We start from the raw sequence: 22016 nt of genomic DNA, 5'->3' as shown, positions 1-22016 counted from the left end.
TAACAAAATTGATTGCAAGGTGTCCCTAAAGAGCCAAATAATTAAACAAATATTTGTTTTGACACTAACCAAAGTTCCTAGGAAAAGAAAATATTTTCTAATTATTGCTAATGGATGAATAGCTTTCAAGCTACCCAACTAACACTCCCTCTTAGCGAGGAAGTTGTTATGCACGACACCCAACTTATCTCTGAAGAAGATTAATTTTTCCTTCCCCAATGCCTTAGTCAGAATGTCTGCTACCTACTCTGAACAATCCTTCGTTGTACACAATCTCTGATGAACTGATATCTAATGTCTATATGTTTGGACCTATCATGAAACACTAGATTCTCAGACAACTTGATGCAACTTTAATTGTCGCAATGTATCACAATAGTATCTACTATCAACCCTCTGACCAAATAAGACCACTAACAACTTCCAAAGTCATATAACTACACATGTCGCCATGCTAGCTGCTATGTCTTTTGCTTCCTCTGAACTCAAAGCAACAAACTTCTACTTCCTACAAAACCAAGATACAACTCTTGATCCTAAACTGAAACAACACCTTGAAGTGTTCCTTTTGCTTGTTGTACTTCCTACCCAAAATGTGTTAGTATAGCCTATCAACTTGATACCTTCACCTCGAACATATCTGATCCCATACTCAACTATACCATGTAAGTAATGCAGCACATGCATAGCCACTATCCAATGCATTCTATTTGGTTCAACCATAAATTGACTAAGAGAGTTTATTGCAAATGCTATGTCTAGTGTTGAACAAATACATGAGCAAACCGATCAACTGCCTATATAAGGTGGGATCTACATCCTTCTCCCTAGATATATCTACCTTCCTCCAATTCGTGATCATGGGTGTAGACATGGCTTCACAATCCTCCATCTCAAATCTCTTCAAGATTTCAATGCAATATTTCCCATGACCAAGGAAAATCTCTCCATCTGTCTACCACACCTCCATGTCTAGAAAGTAGTGCATAAGTCCTAAATCCTTCATCTCGAACTCTTCTGCAAGGTCCCTCTTGCAATCCTCTATGAGCCCTAGTGAACCTATAAGAAACAAGTCATCCACATAAAGAACACAAATGAGTGTAATGTCCCCAATTTTGTCGGCATTAGAGTTTCAAGAATTAGCCTATTATTGTGATCCTTGTAGGCTAATTATTGTGGATAGAGGGTCTTCTGTGGCAATGGCTTGGCTTGGAAGGGTCTTAACTTTTCCACATCTCAATAAGCTACAGGTTGGTCTTCGTTTCGCTCAAATCAAATTTTGTTTGGGCTTAGTTTTGCGTACTTACTATTAGTGGTAAGTTGGTGTTGATCGAGATGGACCCTTTCTATTTTTGGAAAGTGTATTTGGTCACATGGAGAAATAATAGGGGTATTACTCCTATTTCAGACAACATATTTAAATGATGAGTATTTTTGGAGTTATTATATTTTTAGTGGTCAAATTATTATTAATTATTAAATGACTTATTATAAAGTTATAATTTCACTTGAGAGTTATAATTGGAAAGTGCCATTTATTAATTAGTTAAGCCAAGTGAGATAATCTAATGGAAGCTTCTAATTCATGTTGTGTGGAAAAGCTTCTTGAGTGAAGTTACATTTTGGCAACAAAAGAGAATCTAGGGGTTATAAATACAAGCCCCTTTGTTGAGGAAAGCACGCTTGGATAATTTATTTGCTTTTGTTGCCTGTGGCTTTTTCTGAGATTTTGAATTTTGATGCCCTTGCTGAAGTATAAAGGTTTTGAAGTTGGGATGTGCCTTTAATCCATAGTTGAGGTATTGTGCATAAAAGTTCTGAAAATTATTATCGATCTCTCTTGCTATATATATTGTGGTTGGGAGATATTGTTTATTGCTTGATATTTCCTAAGAGGGATGTGAATCTCTTAGTTCTACATTTCATCTATTGCTGAAGTATAGCAGATTGAAGTTCAACATTGATTGCATTGGATTGAGAATCCTTCCTCTTGTGTTGTAAATCATTGGTGCTGAGAGTTTGTGGCAGATGTAATACTGTGGATTGGTCAAGCTGAATTCAATTGCATTGGGCTGTAGTCGGCAATTGGTTTGTAGTTGACATTCGGTGATTTAAGTATTTAATACTTGTGTTAGTGGGTAGTTAAGAAGTGGGGAGTGTGTCAATTGGTTTCTAACCAATCGACCCCTTTATAAGCAGATTGATACGTGGACATTGTACATTCATGTTTTGGTGATATTAATTTTAAAAAAACTGTTCCTCGCCTCCATTATGATAACATTGTGGTATTGTATATTGGTGATTCTGAAGGTAATAGTTGTGTGATATTCTATAATTTCTGGTAGTATTTGCTCTCTATATTGTTGGCGTCGTTGCCTAAGTTCGGATCTGGAGGTATTGTGCTAGACAAGATGGACTAATGGGACGACCATTTATACCTTGCATCCAAATTACTAATAGCGACAGAGAGGAGGAAATAACTAGGGAGGATCAGTTGACACGCAACCTGGTGACAGCGTGGGAAGTTGCAGTCGGACTATACGTGCAAAGGGAAGCCTGTGAGAGGACAATTCCTGAGAGCACGGTTTGCGACAAACTCTCTATGCCACCGGTGGTGCATGATCTCCTAGGACAGATTCCTTGGCTTTTGGCAAGGAACCTTGTACATATTGAGGATGAAAGAGCACAAATCGAGAGGGAAAGAAGAAGGCAACAAGTTCTTCAACGGTTTACTGAGAGGACGCGGAATCATAGAGTAAAGGAACCCAATAAGCCAAGATAGGGAGATAGGCACTGAATTACTTCATGCCCCTAATTCCAAATAAATACCGGAGGACAGCACCAAAGGACAAAACTAAGGAGGAAGTCGCCCTAAGAACCTTAAATCTCCAGCAGCAACAAGAGAGACGTCGTAACTAGAGAACACAAGGGGATTCCCACCGAAGTCAAGAAGGGTGGATTGAACATACCATTGAGGAACTAGCCAATTTGGTTATTTCGAAAACACCAAAAAGATAGTTCGGGTGCCAAAAACCAAAAACCCCTAAACAGCAAGAACTTCGTCAAGAGGAGATAAGGAGTCAGGAGTCTAGCCCATCGGGGAGTGGTGTTCCATCGGAAGGTAAAATTCCATCAAGAAGTGGTGTTCCATCTGGAAGTGGGGTTCCACCTGGTGGTGGTGTTCCCTCGAGAGGAGGGGTTCCATTGGGAAGGCAGCAACAAGGAAAGAAAATGGCAGTCGATAAACAAAAATTGCCTAAATTTACGAGGGACGGATTAGAGGACCCTGCTTGCCATTGCAAAACTTGTATAACTATATAGCAAGTGAACAGGGACAATGACAGTAACGAATGGTTGAAGGCATTTCCTACCACATTAAGAGGGATCACCATAGATTGGTATGCAGACTTGGATGCTGGCAAGAAGAACACTTGGTATAACCTACGTTGAGCATTTGAGGAGGAATTCAAATTGTTAAGAGATGATGATGAAATTGTCACAGAAATCTATAGCACCAAGCAAGAAAAGAAGGAATCGGTGAAGGCTTATACCAGGCGACTGAAGGAACTCATCAGCAAATTGGACAGTAAGCCTGCCGATAGGTTAAAGAAAAGATGGTTTATTGAAGGACTCACCCCATCAAAAAAATGAAGATAGTCCCACCATCCACTTTTGGAGATGCTTGTACGCGTGCCATGGACATTGAGAGCGAAAATAAAACCTCAAAGAGGAGACAGCATGGAAGCTCTAGTGAGAGTTCTGAGGAGAGTGAGGAACAGTCAAAAACGATCCAAGCCTTGAGGAAGGACCTCAATCAGCTAATGAAGTAGCTGGAACTAAGGATGAGAAGAAGGAAGGTAAAGACCTAAGATGTACAGACTACGAAATAGAGGATCATACCAAAGGAGCATGCCTAATGTTTTGCAAGATTTGTCAGATAGGGGGTCATGCAATCAAAGACTGCCCTTATAACCTAAAAACAAGGCACGCCCAAATATTGTTTGCTAGAGAACAGTCTACACTACTAGCAACTCCCCCAAAGAACAAAGAACAATAATACAAAAGCTTCACCAAGGGGGTACAGGAATAACCATAGAGGCAATGCCAATAGTAGTAATAACAATAGCAACACCAACACACCCCGATGGGCAATCCAATGTGATTCTAGAAGACAATCCATGATCCAATGCCGAAGATGCAACAAATGGGGCCATTTTGCTCAAGAATATCAAAACGGAGGGGGACAAAATGAAGGAATGCTCTGCAAACGGTGTGGGTCGGGCAACCATGAGGATGAGAATTGCCTAAGGCAAAAAGGTGTGAACATGCTGGATATTGCAGGATCAAAAAGTGAGGTACTTGCAATAACAAGGATGCAAGCCAAGAAAGCCATGTACTCAAAGGTGACTGTGGAAAAAGCAAGATTTGAGGAGGTCAAGCAGAACATCCAAAATGAGTTGAGAGAGGAAACAACAGCTAAGCCAGCCAAGACCTCTAGGGGCAAGGGGGTACCTAACATCATAAGGAAAGTATTAGAAACTACCATTCCAATCTCCATTGGGGAATTACTAGATACACTACCCCAATTACAAGTCACATTGACATAAGGAATGTTGCCAACTCAACAAGATCCCCAAGGGGAACCAGATACAGCAGAACAAGTGGAACCAGAAGTAGTAGAGCAGGTAGAAAAAGAAAAAACTTTGTGGAAAAGGAAGAAAATACCTTATTTACAATAGGTCTAGGGAGGGCACCAGCAGTGGTAGAGATGGAGATCATTGGGTAGAAACTCTCAAACACGATAATTGATGGAGGCTCGAGGGTGAATGTTCTATCAAAAGATACTTGGATTGTGGCCGCCCAAATTCCAGCTTACGGGAGTAGATCAGCACGGCATCAAAGCAATTGGCACCTTGATAGGGCAAAAGGTAATAATAGGAACCCAACAATTCGTTTTAGACTTTGTGGTTATTACCTTGGAGAAGAAAGGATATGATGCTTTATTAGGGAGAGGATGGCTAGTAGTAGCAAAGGCCAATCACAAATGGAAACGAAACACCCTCTCTATTGAATCGGAAGGAAGTACACTATAAATCTCAAGAACCAGTCAGTAAGTCAGGACTTGGCATCTGACTCTGAAGAAGAAGAATATGAAGGGATGGAACCTAACAAGAAAGGAGTACTCAGGTTAGGAGAATACTTGGAGGATGACACAAAGTCCCTTAAGGGTTTATTTCACTGGCAGATGGGAGATTATGAAGTCTTCCAAGCAGATTGCAACATGTTACAAATACAAGAATCGGGGAAAGGTGAGCGCAAGTATAGTCCAAGGGATTGTGGACGTACGGCGTACATAGTAGGGTGACATACAGGGTGTCTGGACAACAGAGCAAGGCGACGGACGACCTATCAGACCATAGGAAAGTGGCAGTGTTACAACCATATGTGGGATCAATCGTACGGAGGACAGAAGTGGTGTACCGTACAAAACCCAGCATACGGACAGATTTTGACATACTCGTACGGAATCCAACATACGAAGGACAAGGTTGTGGTGACGTATGGAACCCAGCGTATAGAGGGCAAAATTGGTGTGCCGTACAGAACCCAACATACAGAGGATTGGCGTATAGAAGACCATCTTCAAATGGTGTACAGGTGCCAATTTTGCAGCATACGAGGGACAGGGTATGGGTGGCATCCAACCATACGGCAGATCTTCGTACGGACTTGCACAAAGCTAAGCTGCGTACCGCTATCGTACGATAACAGGGGTACGAACATATCAGCGTACAGTCCGATCAAACATACACTTTACAAATTCTACCAACCAAGGAGACCATTCTACTTGTACGAGAATTGTATGGTTATTTTTTTAGCATGTCGCGAACAGTTCTTTGGGGTGATCATTGGAGATATCTCAGCACACGTTGGCAGAATGTAGATTGGACATATCCCTCCAACATGGTGAAGTCAAGTATGGGTAATCCCAACCGGGGCCACATTGTTGATTCCAAAGGTACCAAAGTTGCTGCCTTACAGGCAAGAACTCAGAAGTTAGCCATGGCATAGAGCAAGACTAAACTGTCACAGAAGATCACTGCTTCCAGTATCAGTTTTGAAAGTGTGCTTGGCAGTGAGTGTAGAGCATGGTGGGAAAAATTAAACGCAGATCATCCTCTCCAGAAGGTGTTGGTCACCGCTGAGGTGGACAAGATTATCTTTATGCCAATCTTTGATTTACGCGAATTTGAACCTATCCTCTGAGATTTGATTACGAGGTATGATGGAGCAAGTCATCAATTTGTCATACAGTATGCTCAGCACCAAGTGGTAGTTCCTTATTCTTCCGAAGTACTTAGTAGGGTTTTTGGAATCCCTAATTGACGGCAGAAGTTGAGCAAAGCCCCTATGACAGGAGAAGACAAGTGGAAATGGCTAAAACTCCTGTGTCGTCAAGATCTTACCAATGAGGAATGGGAAGGTATTCTGAAGAATAGTCGAGGGCTAAGAAAGGTTTTCATTGCGAATGAGGAACAGCGTTGCGTGGTGGATTTGGTAAAAAGTAAGCTCACGGCTAGTAGTCACTCCTCTGATATTGCTCTCTGGATGTTGCCAATGGTGGATGGCCTATCCCAAGGACAAATCTACAACTGGGCTCAACTCCTTCCTGGTAGACTGCGGCAATTCCTGGAGTTGCAGCATAAAGCTTTCTACATGCCCCATCATGTAGTGGCTTTGTTCTTGGAGGCAGTTCGGCTTCAAGTTAGTAGTGAACATCGTGGGACACTGGTACCAACAAGTAGAGTGGAACCGTACCAACCAATGATGACTTATTGGCTACATCTAGACACCTTGGGTGTGGGCTACCAAGGTTGTGGTGAACTCACCAAAAAGAAGGCACCACATGCCGTAGTAGTGAAGGACGAGGACCAAGTCAGATCTAAGGACACAGAGAGTGATACAAATTCCTCTTCTGATTCCCGAGTAGCCGAGATTCGCCTAAGTCACTTATAGGGCACCCCATGTGAAGTAGTCTTTCTGCCACCTATAACAAGGCCCCTTCCTACGGGAGTCGCTGTGGTTCCTCAGTCAGCTTCTCCACCTGGTGATGTTGTAGTACCACCAATTCCTTCTACCGAAGACACAAGCTTAAAAGCAGCAAGTCGCTCAAGATACTTTCTGACATAGGGGGCTTCTAAGCTATCTATTCCAAGGATCAAGCCCCTTCTCTAGCCAGACCAGCCTACTCACACCAAGGTGATTGATTTAAGAGGCCAAGTTCACTGTGTACACAAGGTACACCTATAGACACCTCTTAGGCCAGAGGTGGTCCAGCCTGTGGCTCTCGTTGTTCAGTCGGCTATGGGGGAGCAACTGAAGGACCCTTCCTCTCCTGGTACTCAGGTGACAATGGCAAGAGCAGATACCATTTTAGAAGAGGCTAACAAGTTGCTAGAAGAAGAGGGTTTGGTGTCATCCCCTGTACCCTCACGACTTGAGGAACCAGTGGAGATACAGAGTGGGCATGAGCAACCTCTGGTTCCAGCTCTTTTGCAGCTCAGACAGAAGGATTTCTCACAATGTTACGGGCTATGGAGCATTCTACTCAGGAACTCCTTTGGCATGCTCAGTCCTATGATTTGGAGGGTGTACTTGCCACGGCTGTAGCATTAGCCTAGTTCATGCAAGCTGATTGCTATATAGACTAGGATCTCTTAGAACAAAGTGGATACAGTAAGGAAGATATTGCCATTGCTTGGACCAGCCATTCTATCATTTCTCAGACCCAGGTTGCTTCCTCTCCTCTCATGGCCTCTCTAGTTGCTATAGAGACAGCTTTCCGGGGTTTTTTTTGGAAGCCCAATGGAATAAACATCTTCATAAGCAATGGCAAGCAGAAAAGACTGCTCTAATGGTGGGTTGGCAGTTGGAGCGAGCTAAGTTGGAAGGCAAGTTGGCAGTGGCCGAAGCTAAAAAGATGGATACTTTGCGAGCACTTCACGGCATTCGTATAAAACAGAAACGACGGAGCCGGAGGTGCAACGCTTGCGAGGCACTCTGAGTCCAGGGATGTCCTCCTATCCTTCTTCTTGAAAGATTTCTCAATTATTTTTAGTCGTCATCTGGAAGATGACTCTTTTTTTGGGGAGGATATATGTAGTCGGCAATTGGTTTGTAGTCGGCATTCGGTGATTTAAGTATTTAATACTTGTGTTAGTGGGTAGTTGGGAATCAGGGAGTCTGTCAGTTGGTTTCTAACCAACCGACCCCTTTATAAGCAGATTGATATTTGGACATTGTACATTCATGTTTTGGTGATATTAATAAAAAAAACTGTTCCTCGCCTCCATTGTGATAACATTGTGGTATTGTATATTGGTGATTCTGAAGATAATAGTTGTGTGATATTCTATAATTTCTGGTAGTATTTTCTCTCTACATGGGCAGTTAAATCTATATGCATTTGACGTCTCTTTATCTATGTTTTGTTGTTGTTGAGAGCTGGCTATTGGCTGAAGAAATTACTAATTGAAGTTTTGGTTCTGATAATTTAGAGAGTGGACTAATGTGGCATTGGACACCAGATTAACACTATTGTTTGGCAGCCCAAGTAATCAACATTTTGGGCATCTTTGAAATCTGAAAACTTAATTGTAGACCTACGTTCAAAATTGTGGAGGTCTGCATTCTTTTCTTTGGGGTTTTTACAATGAGAACCTCACCCCTAACCACCAAGTAGTAAAGCTTAGCATCTACTTCACTCTTCACAAGCCTATTTACTACAAGTATCTATCAATGCGTTCATTATGCTCTAGGAGCTTGCTTGAGTCCGTACAAGGCTCTCTTCAATCTGCACACATGGGTTTCTTTGTTGTATTCTACAAAGCCTTCTGATTGCTCTATGTACCTCCTCCTTCAACTAACCATTAAGGAATGTTGCCTTGACATCCATTTGATGGATCTGCCATCCCATCTGTGTTCCAAAAGAGATCATAGCTCGTATAGAAGTATACCTAGCCACTGGAGCACATGTCTCCTCATGGGCTATTCGCTCCTCCTAAGGGGACCCCTTTTCCACGAACGTTGCCTTGTATTTCTCAATGCTACCATCTACATCGTGCTTTATCTTATAGATCCAGTGTGATACAACTACTTCCCCATCTATTGGTCTAGCCACTACTTCCCACATAGCATTCTACATTATTGAGGAATATTCCTCAACAATAGCATCTCGCCATACCTAATGTTTTGCAACCTCCTGATAGCTAGAAGGCTTACTATCTACCAACTGACTAACTAATGCCACATAGTCATTAAACTTGGCTAGTTGTCTCCACTGCCTAATACTCTTCCTAGGAGCTCCCACAAACTCCTAAGTATCCCTTTGTTTATCTTGATTCTCACAGTTCCCACTACTAACTATAGAGGATGAAATATCACTCTATATGTCTTCTTGATGCATTTCCTATTGCTACTTGCTCAATAAACCTTCACCACCTGAGCCTACACTTGTATTGGTAACTGTGTTTGAGCTTTGTTGCCCTTGACTTGGTCTAGGAACTTTTGTTGGTTGCTCACTCTGATCATCTACTAGCAAATCTTTGGCCCTTCTAAATGCCTTGTCCTCTATGAACTTGACATCACGTCTAACAATTATTCTTCTAGTCCTTGGAATAAAAATCCTAAATGCCTTTGAGGTTTCACTATACCCAAGAAGCTAGCCTCTCTCTACAGTCTGATCTTTGTATGTGTATCATTCAGAATATGAGAATATGCCAAACTCCCAAATATCCTGAAGCGACCAACGTCTAGCTTCTTCCCTGTGAAAGCTTCCTTTGTTGTCATCTTCCCTAGTACCTTGTGTAGAGCCCTGCTCTATATGTAAATTGTTGTACTACACACCTCTATTCATAAGTAGTCAGGCATGTCCTAGTCATGTAGCATTGTCTTTGTTGCCTCCGATATAGAATGGTTCTTCTTGTCAGCTATTCCATTCATACCTAAGCTTCGCACATGCAACACATCATGAAGTGGAATTATCTTTCCATTATCCCTCTAAAACTGTATAATCCCTTTCTCAACTGAGTTGAGTTTGGACAAGTTTTCCATAGAAATCTGGATATTGGTGTTCTCCTCCTTACAACTGGAGGACTCTCTAACTCCTGTCATATGAAAGGACACCCCACTATCTATATACCAAACACACTGTGAGGTTGAGCTAACCATACAAGCTATGAGTGCAAACACATCTTCCATTCTACTAGAGAGTTCTTTTGCACTTGTTGAAACTGCAACCTGCATCTTTCTCTTCTTCCTTTGCGGACAATCACTAACATAGCGACCATAGCGTCGTGACCATACTCGTGACAACCAAAGCACTTGATCTTAGACAAGTCCTTCTCAATTTGCGAATTTGATCCTTTACTAGACCCCTTCTTTGCTTTCCCTTAGCCTACTAGGACAACATTTTCCTATTCCACCTCACTTTTCCAACTCTTGTTGGCCACATTGACAAGACTTTTTCTAAATTCCTCTTCAATGAAATCACTGCATAGTCAATCCCAACTAGATAAAGTGTCTTGTCTACTGACAACTTGAACAAAGACACCCCACTCCTTAGTAAACCCAATTAGGGCTATTCATACTAGCTCATCATCACTGGGACTATCTCCAACAGCTGCTAACTTGTCTTTGACAAGTCTAACCCTAGTGAGGTAACTTGTGACGTCTTCTCCTTGGTTCATATGGCTACTCTTCAACTTTGTTTACCGTACTGGTAAAGAAATCAACGCATACAGACAATGGAACAGAATAGCAAAATTATATTCGCATATGCCAGAACATACATTAGGCTTCATAATATTCGCAATAGTAGATGATTGATGCTTTACAATGATCCTAGACGGGCTATAAATACTACAGCCGAACCTTCCCGAAGGAGTTTATTGGCCACAAATATTCTATCCGCTACAAACTATTTACCAACGACGTCGGCTACAGAATACAGAACACTGACGACCATCATTCCGTCGGCTACAGAAACACCGCCGGAACCATCCAGTCGGCTAACACCATCCCCCCCAAAAAAACAATCGTCTCCTGACGACTAACAAAATATTTGAAACAAATTAACAAACAAAATACATTAACAGAGTGACTACAACAAAAAATCTGCTTCTGTCACATCAGTTCCACATTCATCCCGTTACATCTGTAGCCTCTGCTAACACAATACTGTCTCCTCAAGCTGACCTTGATCGCCACTTGTGCTGCTTTCTCTATTTTCAATTCCACGGTACCCTGAGCCAAGTGTCATTGCACTGCCTCCAATTGGATGATTAGCTCCTCCCAAGCTCTCTACACATCCAGCCTCCCGGCCAACACCTGCTCCCAGTGCCTCTGGTACACAGAAAGTCCATTCCTGTAGCAACTTCAACTCTTCTCAACTGGTCAGACTCCCACGATTGATATCGGCAATGACTGGGGGTCCAGGGGGCAACGCCCCCAGCAGGGTCGAGGGGCAGTGCCCTCGCCGCCATGACCAAATTAGTACTTCGCAACCCACACAGAAATGCACGGAACACACTGTTTTTGCCATTTTTTGCCAATTCCAAACTCTTTCTGGTAACCACTGCTGCTTCCTCTTCTGTTTGGCATCGTCTGTTACTCATTCTGAACAACTTGAATCTGTCGTCGTTTTTTTTTTTTTTTGTTAAGCAAACCCTTCTACTTTTGTTTGTCTGTTGCTGTTCCGACTCTCTACAAGTTCCTCCTTCCTCCTGTGGCAGACAAATGAAGTGCCGCTAAATTACCTTCCGTGGAAAAACTATCCGCACCCTCACCTCCGTGGGAAAGATAGCTACGGGAATGATGTTCCTTGCTTAGAAGGAATATGATACTCTTTATCCCAGGAAATCTATCGGTAGAGGCCGAAAGAAGCTGCTGCACTGCATGTTAATAACCCTGTCTGGCAAGATAGTCCGTCCAAGGAGAAAAGAGAAGCTCGTCCAGCCAGCCCGTCCACGGAAGGGAAATACGGGCAGAGAGCATTTGAAGTGTCTGGCGATGATTCCCGGCCAGAGAAGAATGTTACCCCATGAATTTGATTGCCAAAGTACCCCTCGGCTGCTGTGAGGCCCTGCAACAGACTTGCAACAATGACTGATACCAAACTTACTACTCCTTCCCACTAAAAACAGTCTGGCCGCGCAAGATGGCACTACCCAACAGGAGCAACTCCGCTTTCTGACTCTCCAAGAATCCTTCACATCTGCGCAAACTAAACTTCATTCTCCTCCCGTTCTGCCATCGAGCATCTCCCAGCACAAGTGAAGACTGAATAAAGCAGAAAGGCAGCTTGCGTTTTATATTCCCACGAAAGAAGGTTTAAATTTAAGCCCGCGGGAGTCTTTTATTCAACCCGCGGACAGACTCTGCCCACGGGGCTTTTCATTACCGCGGGGCTTTGCTTTTACACCCACGGCCAAACTACTACCCACGGGGCTTGTCGCTTACCCGTGGACAGACTGCTACCTACGGGCCCCCTTTTTTTCTTTTTTCTTTTTTTTTATTTCTTTTTTCTTTTTCTTTTCTTTTTTTTTAATAAATTATTCTTTTTTTTAATTTTTTTTTTTTTTTTTTGTTTTTTTTTGCAAAAATAAAATAAAATAGAAAGACAGCACCTCAAATTTGCCTCCAAGGGTCGCCATTCTGCAACGACGGAGTCAGCTGGCCATTATGTGACAGAGTCTTCCTAGCACCATATATTTGCAATTTAAATTAGTTGACTACCGGAGGCACCTCTTGCTCGTCCAATGTCTCCAATTTTATCACCCGATTGCCGCCGACCTCCCGAATTGGATATGGTCCAACCCATCTGGCCTTAAACTATTCCATTTTGATTTCCTTCCGACCGTCGTACGCCTTACGTCTGTTCTGTGCCACCTCCATTGCCCATTGTGCCTGCGGTCATCGCGCAACTGGATTATTTTCTTGTTGGTGCCCTTCCACTAATTTTATGTTGCGGTGTAACCTTTTCTTTCCACGCGGTCCATTCACCATGTACCAGACAGTGGGATCTTTCGTTTTCCTGTGTTCAGACTGTATGTTCTTCCCCTCAGCTTCAGCCATGGCAGCTTTTCCTTCTTCTGCTTCCCTGCATTCCTCCGGACATTCATTTTCCTGTGTTTTGTCACGTTCGTCAACCGTTAACATATTGCAACTCGAAAACAGTTCGTAGTCTTCTATCTGCCAATGGTAAAGGCCATTCACCGAGTCTAGGTTGTTGTCATTCGATCCTCCGTCTAGTCTCAATATTCTTTCGTCGTCTGGCTCCATTCTCTTCTTTCCTTCATCATCACTTTCGTCGTCACTTTCTAAATCTAACGATGCTGCCTCCTCGCCAACCATTTGTGTGTGCAGGTCAATTGTGAATCTTTTGCCTCCGCCCTCCATTGATAGTGTATTTCTTTTCCAATCATGTTTTACTTTTGCTTGCACCAACCAATCCCGTCCCAGAATAGCATCATATCCTTTTCTTTTTAATGGAATGACCACAAAATCCAATAAAAATGGTTGCGTACCAATTGTTACCGGTTGCGCTTTCAAGATTGCCAACAGTTTGATTCCATGTTAGTTTGCTGTGAGCAACTGAAATGCAGGTGGCCACAATGTTGGTTTTCCCAACTTCTTCCAAGTATCCTTCGGCAACACATTCACGCCGGACCCTCCGTCGACAATTGTGTCTGTCAAAACATTTCCCAAAATCCCCATCTCGACGACTGTCGGATGCCGTCTGGATGTGAGTGCCAGCAACATTGGGTCTGTTGTCATCACTTCCCTACTATCCCTTCCTGTGTCCTCCGGTGCTTTCGGAAACGATGTATGATTCAGAATGGCCGTCCATAATTGGGGCATTGTGAGGAGGTCACTTATCTTGACCGGTATCTCCGTTTGTAAGATTTTTCGTACAATGTTTTGTTCTGCGAAGTTCCTTGCCAAGGTGCCGGTGATGTCCTTCAACTGAGATGTCCCCGCCGACGATGCCTTTGCAATTTCCGCTTGCACTTGCCCCAATTTCCTCTTTTCCTCCACTTGCCTCCGTGTAATTGCCAGAACCTCCTCTACATCCGTGCTGACAGTGATCAAGTTTACTCCAAACTTTGGACACTTGGAATCTTCGTGATCGCTGGGTCCGCACCATCTATATAATAATTTCGGTGTGTTTGCCGCTGTACAATCCCGTGCAAAGTGACCCCACAAATTACATACTCGGCATTGAACGATCGGCCGTCCATTTGCATCATACTGAGTTCGACTTCGGCTCCCAATATTATTGTTATTATTTGTATTGTTGTTATTTTGCCCTCTGCCATTATTCCTGTATCCTTCGGATGTAGCACCGGCGGTATTCGTGTTTCCGCTACTACCCGACGAGGAAGCCTCCTGTGTGAGAAACACCTGCAGAGATCCTCTTGTCTTCATGTTAAAGGGGCAGTCTTTTGTCGAATGGCCCATGATCTGACAAATGTCACAGAATTGGTTCTTCGGACACAATCCTTTAGTATGACCGTCGGTCTAACATTTCATACACCACAGTTCACTACCTTTTGGCTCCTTCTGCATATTTTTAAACTCCATCATGCGCACCATATCCTTCTGTAGGGCATGAACCTTCTTGCTACTACCTTCGTCGTCGCTGCTATCATCTTTGGCAGACTCGTCATCAGAATCAGAGGAGCTAGTTTTCTTCTTCTTTGTCTTCTGCTTGCTTTCAAGGTCCAGTGCTCTGTTATACGCGTCCACATATGACGACCGTGGCACAATTTTCATTTTCCTCCGCAACTTCGAGCGTAGGCCGTCCACAAACCATCTTTTCTGCAATCCGTCTGCCAGCTTGCTTTCCATTTTGTTTATTAAGTCTTTTAATCTCTTGGCATAGACGCGAACAGTTTCGTGCTTCCCCTGTTTGGTATTGAAAATCTCTGCTACGATTTCATTATCATCCCGCAAGAGTTTAAATTCTGCCAAGAACTCCTTTTTAATGTTATCCCAGCTATTTAGCTTCTGTGGATCCGTATCCGAAAACCAATCAATCACCACACCCCGTAGGGTTGCCGAAAATTGTTTCATCTAGTCGTCTTCATCAATTTTTCCATTTGCCCTCCAGATCGTTTCACATGTTTTGCAATGTCGAATGGGATTGACCGTACCATCGCCATTGAACTTCGGCAGTTTCTCTTTTGGTCCCGCCATCACAATTGGTTTTTGTAAACAGGCGTTGCTCGGTCCTCCCACACCGGCGGTCTGCATTCCCACACCAGCGGTCTGCACTCCCACACCAGCAGTCTGCACTTCCACACCGACGGTCTGTACTCCCACACCGACGGTCTAGTCTCCCACACCGGCGGACTAGTCTCCCACACTGGCGATCTGCACTCCCACACTGGCGGACTGGTCTCCCACACTAGAGGTCTGCACTTCCACACCGACAGTCTGCACTTCCACACCGACGGACTGCTCTCCCACACCGTCGGATTGCTCTCCCACACCGGAGGTCTCGACAGCTGCGAACCTTGGTGAAGAAGGAGGATCTTCTGAAGTTGTTTCCTGCGGAAGTCTATCCCGGACGAAGAGGTCACTCCACGCTCGTGCTCCCTCGACACTGCGAGCCGTGCGAGTTGATGCTCTTCCGTCTAAATTTTCTTCCCTCGGGAAACACAAATTCAAGAACTCCTCCCATGCTTCTTCCACCAATTCCACCCGCTGCCGAGTCTCCAACAATTCTTCGGCGCTCCGGTTTCCGTCGGCAATCTTCTGAAATCTCCGTCTGCGTTCAGCTTGCTATGCAAGAATTAAATTCTCTTGCGCACTACGAATTCCATCTTTTCCCTTGACCTTATTTCGATCCTTGTTAAGCTGATTTGGCATTAATCTTCATTCCTCCCACCTTCCAAATTCAGAAAGAAACGGCGCCAAATGTTTACCATACTGGTAAAGAAATCAACGCATACAGACAATGGAACAGAATAGTAGAATTATATTCGCATATGCCAAAACATACATTAGGCTTCATAATATTCGCAATAGTAGATGATTGATGCTTTACAATGATCCCAGACGGGCTATAAATACTACCACCGAACCTTCCTAAAGGAGTCCATCGGCCACAAATATTCTATCCGCTACAAACTATTTACCGACGACGTCAGCTACAGAATACAGAACACCGACGACCATCATTCCGTCGGCTACAGAAACACCGCTGGAACCATCCAGTCGGCTAACAAACTTCTCTCTGAAAATTATCTTCCTATTACTGGTAGCATCCAGGTTCAAATTCAGGATGGCGTCCCACATCTTCTTCACTATATCTAGCTCTAAGATATGTGCAACAATATAATCCTCGACACCATCAAGGATTATCCTCCTCGCCTTGGCATCGTCCTCTTTGTATGCTACAAGTTGTGTTGCATCTATAGGTACACCTACAACAGTGGTAACATAATCCTTGATACCATTCTCTTCCAACAATAAAGAAAGTCTATCCTTCCAGACACCTAAATTCAAGGCACCATCCAATATGGCTTGATACCAGCTGAAGCAATCTAAAGGGATAAAAGCAATAATAAATCTAAAGGGATCAAACTAGGTTTTATAAACCCTTAGTTTCTTTCCTAGGGCAAAAGTTTTCTACTCTTAACACTGCTCTGATACCATGTGAAAATTACTATTGTAGTCACTGATTATTAATCTCCTATCCTAAACAATTATTTAACTTCCAAAAATTGATTCACAGCTAATATCAAAAAATAACACATCTGCAACTTTACTAATAAAATTCGAAAAGAAATAAGCAACACAATGAAGACAATATTTTCGAACAAATCATCCCTGGGAAAACCCCTAAGGAAAAACCAGTTTTACAAATGAAGAATTATATTAAACTTCGACAAATCACGAGATACAAAATTCCTTGCCTCTTATTAGTAGAACCCCGACAACCTACCAATTTGTCCCAATGATATTTCACCACTGTTATTCCCAATGCTATCATTGTGCCCTTGCTATCACTACAAATTCATTTGCTAATACTACAAATGCTTCCCAAACTTGTGTTCTCCAAATGCCCCCTGACCCCTTTTATACTACTCTTATTGGAAAACCAATGGTTGAGATTGATTCTCAATCAATGGCTAAGACTAAAAACAACTTAACAACCACTAACAAAATTGGTTGCAAGGTGTCCTTAAAAAGCCAAATATTTGTTTTCACACTAACTAAAGTTCCTAGGTAAAACAAATATTTTCTAATTATTGCAAATGGAAGAACAACTTTCAAGCTCCTCAACTAACAATAACCATCTTCTACATAATAGTCAGTGCACAAAAATGTAGGTGACCCAATCTTCTATGCCAAATTTCATAAGTGCTAGATAAGTAATGAGTTAATGCCTGAATAGGAACTATGAAATGTACCTTTAGTGTTCTTACTAATGCACATCCTTTGCATGTTCCTTCGTGTTCATGGGTGGGCTTTTGTAAACCGACTAGTGCACAAAAACGTAGGTGGCCCAATCTTCTATGCCAAATTTCACTAGGGCTAGATGAGCCATGAGTTAATGCTTGAGTAGGGATTGTGCAAAGTCTATAAAGGAGACCATGAGAAACTCCAATAACTTTACTTGTCTTGATATTAGAGTTCATATGAGAACTTAGCCACTTGCAAATGCAATATGATATCCCTCATCTTCCAAGTTTGAGATAGAGACAAGAGTTTACTTGATCCCCAGAACAAATAATACATTATGTAATTGCAAGGAAATGCCAAAATTTAATTTAAGAGTGGAGGTTCCAACTCCCTCAATACAATAATTGGAGTCGTCTCCAATGGTCTCTTGATCAAATGAATTACTTGTGGGACTATTACCAATGTCTTTGTACTAGATTCGTGACATGGTTTAACAACCTTTGTTTCTTCTATAAGTCTAGTGGTTGTATTGGGCATTACTAGATCGATCTTTTGGTGCAATAACCACCATTCTAACAAGTGGTATCTAAGCTTGGTCTCAGGTTTGAATCTTGCAATGTCCCCTTTCTCAAATAAAATTTAATAAATAATATTTAATTAATAAGCTTTCACTAATCAATAATAACTAAACAACAAACAATGATAACTAGAATATATATTAATAATACATCGAATATTATTATTAATGTAATGTAACCCAACATTATAAATCGATATATTAGGAAAACTATATATCGATGTAATATGTATATTAAAATAATAATCATCAAACATTATTATATAAGTACAAAATATATAATGCAATCTATGATAAATAGTAATAATAACGCCTTATATTATATATAATTATATTCTTTAAATATATAGGTTATTATGAGAATATAAACAATTCAAAAAATTACTAAGTATATATATTAAATATTTAAACATCACATTGTAGAAGTATTAGTAAAAGATAAATAGAATACTTGTGACCCAAGGGTATGTATCACAACTATTCCAAAACTTGTATAGAAACATAAATAATTAAGACTTAATACAAAGATAGGAGGGGGGAAGATAAGCATTGGAAACAACAGGACATATTGGTCACAATTGGAGCCACAAAATATTCAAAGTCTAGTGAGGGGGGAAAAAGTTGACAACTTGCAAAGAAGATTCCAATGTGGAGGCATATTCAAGCAGTATTATACTAATCAACGTGTCATAGTCTTCAAATATTTATTATGGAAATAATTCAATAGCAGAAAATACGAAATGATTTATATAAAAAGATAAGCAATGAATTGGACTCCAAATCCAATTTAGCATATGGATGACTCTTATTTCAAAGAGATATGTAATCTGAAGAAGCACCTAGTTCCAAATACAACAATGAAGTTGATGAGTTTGGTCAAATAAAGGATTTAGTAAAGATTTTAGACATGAAACAAGAACAGTTTGGGGGCTCTTCATGTGCGGCTGAAGTTGTTCATAGCTTGGAGACTTAGTTGAAGGTGAAGGGGGATGAGATTATTGTAGCATTATCTCATCACGACATGATGCACAAACGGAATGAAGATGATCTTTGGGCAATTCTTAAAAAGTTCGATCCAAAGGGGAAATCAACAACACCTCTACATCGAGAAACACTTAATGATTTGTGCAGAAAGAAGTTGTGTCTTTATCGCAAAGGATTGTATGACGCAAACCATGACTATCTATCAAGGCCTAAGAGGAAGGCTAAGAGTGTTATGTGGGCATTTTATGAGGATACTGAACCTGAAAATTCAGATCAGCAATCTGATCAAGAAGTGTCTGAGCTAGCAGGATCAGAACATAAGGAAGAAAGGGCTGAAAAGGAAGAGACGGTTCAACTACAAGAAGCAAGTCTCACTAGAATACAATGTAAGGGATCCTTTAGGATGTGTAGAATTTTAGCTGGGCAAAAGATCATTACTTGGCTTGACACAGGAACCACGCATAACAAACAAAAGGACATTGGTGGTATAAGAGTAAAGGTTGCAGATGGCTACACTCTTAGGTACGATGGCAAGGTTTCAAATCTGCCCATGCATTTGAATAACTTTGATTTTGAGGCAGACTTTTATAGGGTTAACATGGGAGATACTGATATGTTATTAGGGATGGCATGGCTTACTAACATAGGTCAGTCTACAATTAAACCTTCATAAGATGGAAATGAGATTTCAGATAGATGGGAGGACCCGTGTGTTAAAGGCCCTAAGAGACGCTAGTTGCAGGATTATATCATCCAAGAGGATGGAACAACCAGTGCATCATGACATGTTGAATGGGCAGCAGAATGTGTTCTAACACCAATACAGGAGGAGCAGCAAAAACCTATTTATCATCTAGATATACCGCAGTTGAGGCAGTTTGTGCTAGTTTTCTTGGATGACATCTTGGTGTACAGAAAATCATGGAGGGCGCATATTATACATCTTGATACTGATTTGGGTATTCTTGACAAAGAATCCTTGTATGTAGACTGGTGAAAGCATTATATGGCCTAAAATAGGCGCCTTGGGCTTGGTAAGTAAAGATTTAAGAGTACCTCAATGATCAAAGCTTTTGGAGGAGTCTTTCTGATCCCTCTCTATATGTATTGGTGGTGATATACTTCTACTTGTCATTTATGTTGTTGAAGTGAACAACACTAGTAGTTCAACACTTTTGATTGAGTAGATCAAACAGAGTTTGTGTGAATCGTTTGACATGACAAATTCAGGATGTTTGCACTATTGCTTAGGTGTTAAGGTTTAGCAACTAAACAATAATATTTTTATATCTTAGTCAAAGTATGCTAGTAGTCTACTAGAAAATTTTCAAATGCAAGACTGCAAGCTTGAGTGTTCATATATGGAGAAAAGTCTAAAGTAGTTCACTAAATCAAATTCGCCTTTGGTGGATGAATCCGTGTTTAGGAAACTAGTGGATAGTCTCGTCTATCTCACTGTAATGTCGCTCTAGAATAAGATTTAATAATAATTAGTAAATGAATAATGAGATATAAAAATAATGAATATATGATAATGATGATAAATCTATTATTATTATAATCATATTTTATTATCATACTTTTAATGTAAGAGTATATAATTAATATAATTTAATAATTATAATTACATACCTTTAGTAATAAATCTACCTACATACTATAATTGAAATCAAAATATATACTAATCAAAATATGCTAAAAATTAAATTATGAATAGCCACGACATTCAACCTATACTCGTATATTAGAATGGAAGAATGTCGACAAGAGGGGGATATGGACAGTGACGAAGATGAGTATTAAATCAGATTTCCTCCTAACAATCGGATCAGCAGACTAGCTTTTCCATCAACGGGGTTACATATCTGAGCACACCACATAATTCATTTGGTTTATACCATCAAAAAAATTTAATCCCATAACACCCAGCCTGGTTGAAGCACCCGTTAACACTCCGTCCGGTTGAAGCACAGGTAGATCTCCATTGGAGCTGTTGCCGGAATACAAATTGTGTAGGCAGGGTCGTGTACCCTCAATAGAATCCGCAGACTGCATACATGGTATTAAAGGAAGGGACCATCACATATATATTGCTGCCACGGGTGGCAAGAACATATATGCTAATTATGAAGTCAATGTTCACAATCATCATTGGGTAGTAACTGTATAAATTGGAGATAGACAATTGCATTTGATTACTTTATAGACTCTAGCATAAGTCAGTAACAAGAGGTTGGCATCATTCCAGGGTATCAACAATAGGAGCCTTCACAACAGTCAATCATATAAGGAAGGGAGAAAACTCATATACCAAATAGTGAAGTTTCAGACAGCAAGAGAGACGAGTCATCTCTAAATGATAAAGATCACAGAGCAGTTAGAAGAGACACTCTAATAATTAAATAAAGAATATCCCTGCAGACTGCAACAATAGAATAATAACTTAATTTCTCTTAGTACATGCTCATCAAGTATTTAAATATAAAAGGTTTCCTCAAGCTCGAGAACAGAGGTTTCAATATTCATTAATCCAATTAGAGGCTGTCATTACATAGACCTCAGTATATTATACTCTATCAGATACAAATTTATCTTCAATTCATATTCCATATCAGAAAAGTAGATATACAGATCGTTCTTGCAGTCATATAGACTAGCAAGAAATGACAGAGGATAGCCTTCCCTTGGCTGAAGAAAAATATCGAGGAACCATTAAAGCAGCTTGTGAGGCAATTTAGCTTCAATGGATTCCTTCTAACAGGCATGACTCAAGGTCCTTCAGCTCTCTATTGTGACAATCAAGGGATGCTCAAACTTTCCAAAAACCATGTCTTCCATGAGCAGACCAAGCATGTTGAGCTTCATTTCCATTACATTCGCAAGCTTGCATAAGATGGATCAAGAACAGTAGCAATATGTTCCAACTGAGGATCAGACTAGAGTCATTCTCACCAAATCTCTAGGCATGAACAAGTTTGAGATT

General features: G+C 41.2%; 1 protein-coding gene across 4 annotated transcripts in view; it reads right to left on the bottom strand.

Annotated features, from left to right (window-relative positions):
* LOC149570778 (uncharacterized) overlaps positions 1-22016 on the bottom strand; it is a 153447-nt gene that overhangs the window by 9371 nt on the left and 122060 nt on the right. The gene's annotated exons all lie outside the window — the stretch shown is intronic.

The sequence above is a fragment of the Cupressus sempervirens genome, chromosome 2 (assembly GCF_028749045.1).
Source record: "Cupressus sempervirens isolate cs-2001-9-10 chromosome 2, ASM2874904v1, whole genome shotgun sequence".
Classification (NCBI taxonomy): Eukaryota; Viridiplantae; Streptophyta; class Pinopsida; order Cupressales; family Cupressaceae; genus Cupressus; species Cupressus sempervirens.
The sequence above is the reverse complement of the archived record's forward strand: the minus strand, read 5'-3'. Positions and strand labels throughout refer to the sequence as shown.